A 7,100-nucleotide genomic window follows, 5' to 3' on the forward strand; every position below is an offset into this window, starting at 1 on the left:
AATAATGTTTTTAACTTCCTTTTAGGAAACCAAATAAATAAATGTTTTATACATAGAGGGGAAGGCAAAGATAAGATAAAGTCAATTTTACGAAGTGGATACTAGTTATACGATCGGAGTAGTGAGATGGAGGTCACCTCATCCAACATGCTATAAAACAAGCCACTGTTATACATCTGCAGCAGTGGTATAGCTAATCTATTAATGTTGTTTTATCATTGCTAGAAAAAATATAAAATGCAGCACTTTCAAGGTCAACCAGCACTTTATAAAATGGTGCCAAATTATATCAAGGCAAGAAAGATGATTTCTGATTTTTAAACTGAGGATCTCTGATTTTAAACTTCTAAGTTTTGACTTTTGGTAAAATCCATTTAACATTTCAGAATGCAGTCCTTTGGTAAATGTCTGCTATTCCTTTAGTAATCTTTCTGCCTACAACAACATCTAAATTAAGGACTTACTCTTTTTATATGATAATGGGTTTTATCTTTATTATATAATTGCATCTTGAAAATTCATAACAAAATGGCAATTTCAATTAAAAAATGAGCAAAAGAACTAACCACCCTAAAGTCAAAATGCATATTACAAGAATATGCAACCTCACTAACAACACAACTGCCAATTAAAATGTGGGCGTGTGTTTTAACACCTTAACCATTTTTAGGTGTACAGTTCAGTGGCATAAAATACCTTCACATTATTGTGCAACCATCACTATCATCCAGAAGTTTTCATCCTCTCCTCAGCCCCTGGCAATCACCATTCTACTTCCTGTCTCAATGAATTTGACTACTCTAGGTAATTCATATGAGTGAAATCATATATATTTGTCCTTTTGTGACAGGAATATTTTACTTAGCATTATGGTCTTAAGGTTCATCTATGTGGTAGTATGTGTCAGAATTTCCCTCCTTTTTAAGACTGAATACTATTCCATTGTATGTACTACCTTTTGCTTATTCATTCATCTGTTGATAAACACTTGAGTTACTTTCACCCTTTGGCTGTTGTGAATAATACTGCTATAAACATGGGTGTACAAAAACCTATTCAAGTCACTGATTTCAATTATTTTGAATATATACCCAAAAGTGGAATTTCTGGATGATATGGTAATTCTACTTGCAATTTTTTGATGAACTGCTGTGCTGTTTCCTGTACTGGCTGCACCATTTTACGTTCTCACTAAGAGCACATTGAGTTCCAGTTTCTCTACATCCTTGCCAACACTCGCTATTTTCTACTTTTTGGATAGTAGCTGTCTTAATGGGCGTAAGGTGGTATCTCAGTGTGGTTTTAATTTGCATTTCCCTAATGATTAATGATGTAGAGCATCTTCCCATGCACTTATGGGGCATTTGAATCTCTTCTTTCTATTCAAGTCCTTGGCCATTTTTAAATCAGATTGCTTGACTTTCTGTTGTTGAGTTTAAGCACTTGCATTTGTATGTACATGTGGAAGATTAAGTTCAAAGAACTGAATTTTTTTCACACAATAGCCAGATAAATCCTTGGGATAGTTTAGATAATTACCCAGTTGATGACTGGGAGAACTCCCTTGAAGATATAAAAATAATACATGTTTTTTGTTCAAAGATAAGATTCATTTATTTCCAGTGAGATCACCCATCTATAAAATTCATCTATCATCAACCAAAACAAGATCAGCCACTTAAAAATATATAGGTTCATTTATAACACTTTTATGAATATGACTAGGTAATAGTTGACTGAAATAATTCTGAAACACATCAGGTAAGTATCACCAGATGTCAAATGAAAGGCTAGTCCTTGGGTGTTAAAGAGATGAGACCTCTCAGTAATTTCAGCAAGAATCTTTCTGAGGATGGTTTGTTAGTGTCCAAGTGAGGAATGCTAAAAGTGCCGGCTTCTCCTTAAGTTGTGGAAAAGAAGTTTGAGGATGGGGTACCAGAAATCTGAGCAGGCTTCACGGTGACCCTAGAGGCCAAACAGTTTGGCTTTAAGCACAGGAGCTTAACTCATTGCTTTAAATCGAAGCTCCTCTCCATCATTCAAAGTCCACTATATTCTGGTCTCACCTTGCTCACCCAGCCTAATTTCTCATTCTCTTTCCAACGTATTCTCCCCAAGCAGGCTAACCTCCTCTTTATCCCAAACACCGTCTTGTGGCAGGTGTTTATCTCAGGGCACGAGGTATGCAAGTAATGTGACTGTTTTTCTAACAGCTTGACTTCCATTTCAAGCCATTTTTCTGAAGGGCTATGAAAACTCATTTTCATTAAAATCATAGTTTTCCGGGCTTCTCTGGTGGCGCAGTGGTTGACAGTCCGCCTGCCGATGCAGAGGACACCGGTTCGTGCCCCGGTCCGCGAAGATCCCACATGCCGCGGAGCGGCGGGACCCGTGAGCCATGGCCGCTGAGCCTGCGCGTCCGGAGCCTGTGCTCCACAACGGGAGAGGCCACAACAGTGAGAGGCCCGCGTACCGAAAAAAAAAAAAAATCATAGTTTTCCTCTATAAAAATCCCAGGGACTTAAGGTTAGCCAAGGTATCAAGTAGGGAGCCTATATTTCCTTGGAGTCCTTGGACCAGTATTTCTTTATCTCCCTCCCTCCTCTGAGCCCAGAGAATAATTTTCTGGATCTACGGTGGAGACAATTTGCTCTCAGTCATTCCAGTTCTTTTCTCCCTGGCTTAGTCCCTTCTCTATTAAGAGCTTGAACTTTTTTTTTTTTTTAAACATCTTTATTGGAGTATAATTGCTCTACAATGGTGTGTTAGTTTCTGCTTTATAACAAAGTGAATCAGCCATACATACACATACATCCCAATATCTCATCCCTCTTGCGTCTCCCTCCCACCCTCCCTATCCCACCCCTCTAGGTGGTCACAAAGCACCGAGCTGATCTCCCTGTGCTATGCACTGCTTCCCACTAGCTGTCTATTTTACATTTGATAGTGTATATATGTCCATGCCACTTTCTCACTTCGTCCCAACTAACCCTTCCCCCTCCCTGTGTCCTCAAGTCCATTCTCTAGTAGGTCTGCATCTTTATTCCTGCCCTGCCCCTAGGTTCTTCAGAATCTTTTTTTTTTTTTTAGATTCCATATATATGTGTTAGCATATGGTATTTATTTTTCTCTTTCTGACTTACTTCACTTTGTATGACAGACTCTATCTAGGTCCATCCATCTCACTACAAATAACTCAATTTTGTTTCTTTTTATGGCTGAGTAATATTCCATTTGTATATATGTACCACAGCTTCTTTATCCATTCATCTGTCAATGGACCCTTAGGTTGCTTCCATGTCCTGGCTATTGTAAATAGAGAAGAGCCTGAACTTTTGAAAGTCAAAAAACCAGAAGGAAACTCCTTTCTCTTTGTTGCTACATACCTTTCCCAAGGCAAGGCACATAGAGCAGCCCTGCTGACTGTATGGGGGAAAAGATGAAGAGAGTGGAGGGAATGAAACACTGGGGGAAAAATAATCAGTTAATATACAAAAATTTATCTCACTATACTAACTTAAACGCTTTTACATTTGCTCAGGTGGTTCTTGCTTAGAACATTCTTCCTCCTCCTTTATCCCTCTCCTGCTGTACTTTTCCTTCAAGCTTTGGCTTAAGTCTTCCCTCTTCAATGTATTTATTCTCCTTTACTACTGCTCTTATAATTTATGTCACATGAATTAATATTGAATGTCTTATAATTGCTGTAGGACTGAAAGAAAAGTCACCTAGTCCAAGCCCTCATTTCAGACTAGAATTTCTGAGATATCCAAGTGTTTGTTTAAGCCAGTAGTTCTCAATGTGATTCCCCTGACCAGCAGCATCAAGTGAGAACTTGTTAAAAATGCAAATTCTCAAGTCTCTTTGTAGATCTACTGAATCAAACCCTGAGGTCAGGTCCAGAATCTGTGTTTTAACAAGCCATCCAGAGGATTCTGTTACTTACTGTGGTTTGAGAAGCACTGATTTAACCTATGTTAGCCTGTGGAAGGAGACACTTGTTAGTAGGAGCGATTTCAATATTTGAATGCCTATTGAATGTACTTGAATACCTCTAATGGGTGATATTGATGGGGCACTCATAACTTATAAAGCATCTTTGGAAAACTGATTTACATTGGTCTGAAATCTCAATCTGATGTCTTCTACCCATCGCTCAGATTTAGCTTCCTGGAGTCACAGGGGAGAAATCAAATCTCCCTTCCACGTGACAGTCTTTAAAATATCTCAGTATTACTATCATTTGCCTCTCTCTGCTCCTCTCTTATCCAGTGGCATGACTTTTGAGTCCCTTTACTGTCTTGCTTGTACACAGCTGAACACAGTCTTACTTGTTTACCGTTCTCTTTGATGAGCTCTGCACAGAGCTGAACCCTGCTGTTCAAGGTCAGACAAGCTAGAGGAGAGTGGCTATCAGTTTCTCGCTTCTAGGAATTATACTCACATTAATGTGGGCTAATACGGCCTTAGCTGGTTTTTTGGTGGCCACAGTGTTAATTCGTACAAAGCATGTTGTTAACTGAAATTCTTTGCTGTTCTTCACTTCTTCTTTTAGAATTGCTTCCAGACCCCACTTTATGAATCACACAAAAGAAACTCATTTTATAATGGTGGCAACACTTTTTTTTTTTAATCCAAATTGGAATTCTTCCTGTTGATACCCATCTGAGCCCCTAGGTACATATTCCAAATACCTTTTGGTTGTATATACATATACTCTCACTGAAGGTAGTACTTGGCAGAAATTCCAGTAAAGACTTTTCAAAGAGCTTCCCAACAATGGCAATGTCCTTGGGAGGTACAGGTAACGCGTAATTGGACATATACATTTGTGTGTTTGCTTCTTATGGTGACTTTGCCTCACATGTTTGTTGCATCAAATATCCACCCTAATGTAAGAAAGCACAAAAAGAGATTTGACCTCATAAAACAGAACCCAGATGTTTGTAGATCAAAGTAATGACACTCCTTAAAATGTTAGTAAGTAAAATATATTCAGTAAATAGTGTAAAATGTACTCAAATTGACAAGACTAACAATTCATCCATTAAGTGAGAAGGGCATGAGCTTATTTATTCAACAAAATGTATAGAGCTCCTTATGTATAATGCGTAGGAAGAACCGATATATATTCGACTCCTGGAATATACCAGTCATTTTATGTGGAATCCCCATGAAGTAGAACGTGATTATCTGGTTTTACAGTAGAGAACTGAGACTCTGAGGGGATAAGTTGTCCAAGGTCACAAAACAAGTAGCAAAACAGATACTTGAACCCAGGCCTTCAGGATCCAAATCCTGCTCCCTTTCTACTATATTATACGAGGAATATAAAGAACCAAAAGATATAGTTTCTGTACCCAAGAAGCTCAAGGTACTTCATAGAAAAATAAGTAAATGTGGATTTTTAAATTCTCTGTACAAATCAAAGAAAGCTAAGTTAAAATTTAAAATTAGTTAATTGAATAAAAAATAATTTTAAAACGGCAATGTTTAATTTTGGCAAGAGCTGAGTAAAATCGAAACTTTTCCTACAACTTGGTTAAAATTTACTTTGAAAGAAATTTAGCAATATAGATCAAGAATGATAAAAGTATGTATACCCTCTTTTATACCCTTTATTATTAATCCATTTCTGGGACTTTAGTCTAAGACAGTATTCTAAATGTTGAAAAATGGCACAAAGTTATTACTGGTGGAGTTGGAAAGAACACTTCTGTGTTTCCCCTTTACCCTCACACTGCTACCATATGCACAATACTTCACTTCTGACACCGGGTGTGTGGGTTTTCCACACATCAAGTAATTCTCCATGACACCAACTGGATTGCCTAAGATTCCCTTTAATTCTGACACTATTTGCCTGGAGTTAGTGTCCGATCCCACAAGTGAAAGGCTCAGGCCCCCAAGACTGCCCCCAACTTCAGATGCCAATCGCAAGTCCCAGGCTGTCATGCATACTTTTCATCAATTAGCTATAAATCAGGGTTTCCACACCCCTCTTCTCTTGGGTTTGATAATTTACTTAGCATGGCTCACAGAACTCAGGGAAACATGTTTACTGGTTTATTTTAAAGGATATAATACAGGATATGAGTGAGCAGCCAGATGAAGAGATACATAGGACAGGGTTTGGAAGGGTTCGGAGGCCAGGATACTCTGTCCCCATGGAGTTGAGGTGTGCCACCCTCCCAACATGTAGATGTATTCACCAACCAAGAAGTTCTCTGAACTCCGCACTTTGGGGATTTTTATCGAGGCTTCATCACCTAAGCGTGATAGATCATTAACTCTATCTCCAGCCCCTCTCCATTATCTGGAGAGGGGGTGGGGCTGAAAGTTCCAAGCTTCTAATCATGGCTTGGTCTTTCTGGTGATCAGTCCCCATTCTGAAGCCATCCAGGAACCCACCAAGAGTCATCTCATTAGAACAAAAACACTCCCGTCACCCGGGAAATTCCAGGCAATTAGGAGCTTCGTGTCAGGAATCAGGGTCAAAGACCAAATATTGGAACACCGAGATTCTTTTAGTGCTCATGTCACTTAGGAAATTACAAGGGTTTTAGGAGTTCTGTGCCAAAAATTGGGGGCAGGGATGATTATATGTACTTTATCTATATTACATTAGCAGCAGTAATTTTAAAAACAGGAAAAAATAGAAACAACCTATATATCCAATTTATTACCTAAATGTTTGGGTTAAACAGTTTGGCCTGTCTGTGGAATATTATGCAACCGTTAAAATAATGATTATAAAGACTATGTAGCATTATAAAAGCATGCCAGTAATAAACAAATACACATTTGGGTATACAATATATCAAATACTTATGATTTATGTTATAAGAAAGATATAGCATCAAGATGAAGAAAATACGTGAAATACTGATGTATTGCAGTGGAATAGTTTTAAAATGTTCTTTTGTTTCAAATTTTTTATTAATTTTATGATGAAGGGAAAAAAATCTCCAAACTTTCCTGGCATTGTCTGCTGTTGCAAGACAAAATACACTCTTTTTTTTTTTTTTAACTTGTGCTTTAGTTCCAGTAGAACTAAGTTTTTGGAAACTAGCTTTGTTTATTAAATTGTAATCAGATAT

Source organism: Grampus griseus, assembly GCF_964374135.1.
Source record: "Grampus griseus genome assembly, chromosome: 1".
Taxonomy (NCBI): domain Eukaryota; kingdom Metazoa; phylum Chordata; class Mammalia; order Artiodactyla; family Delphinidae; genus Grampus; species Grampus griseus.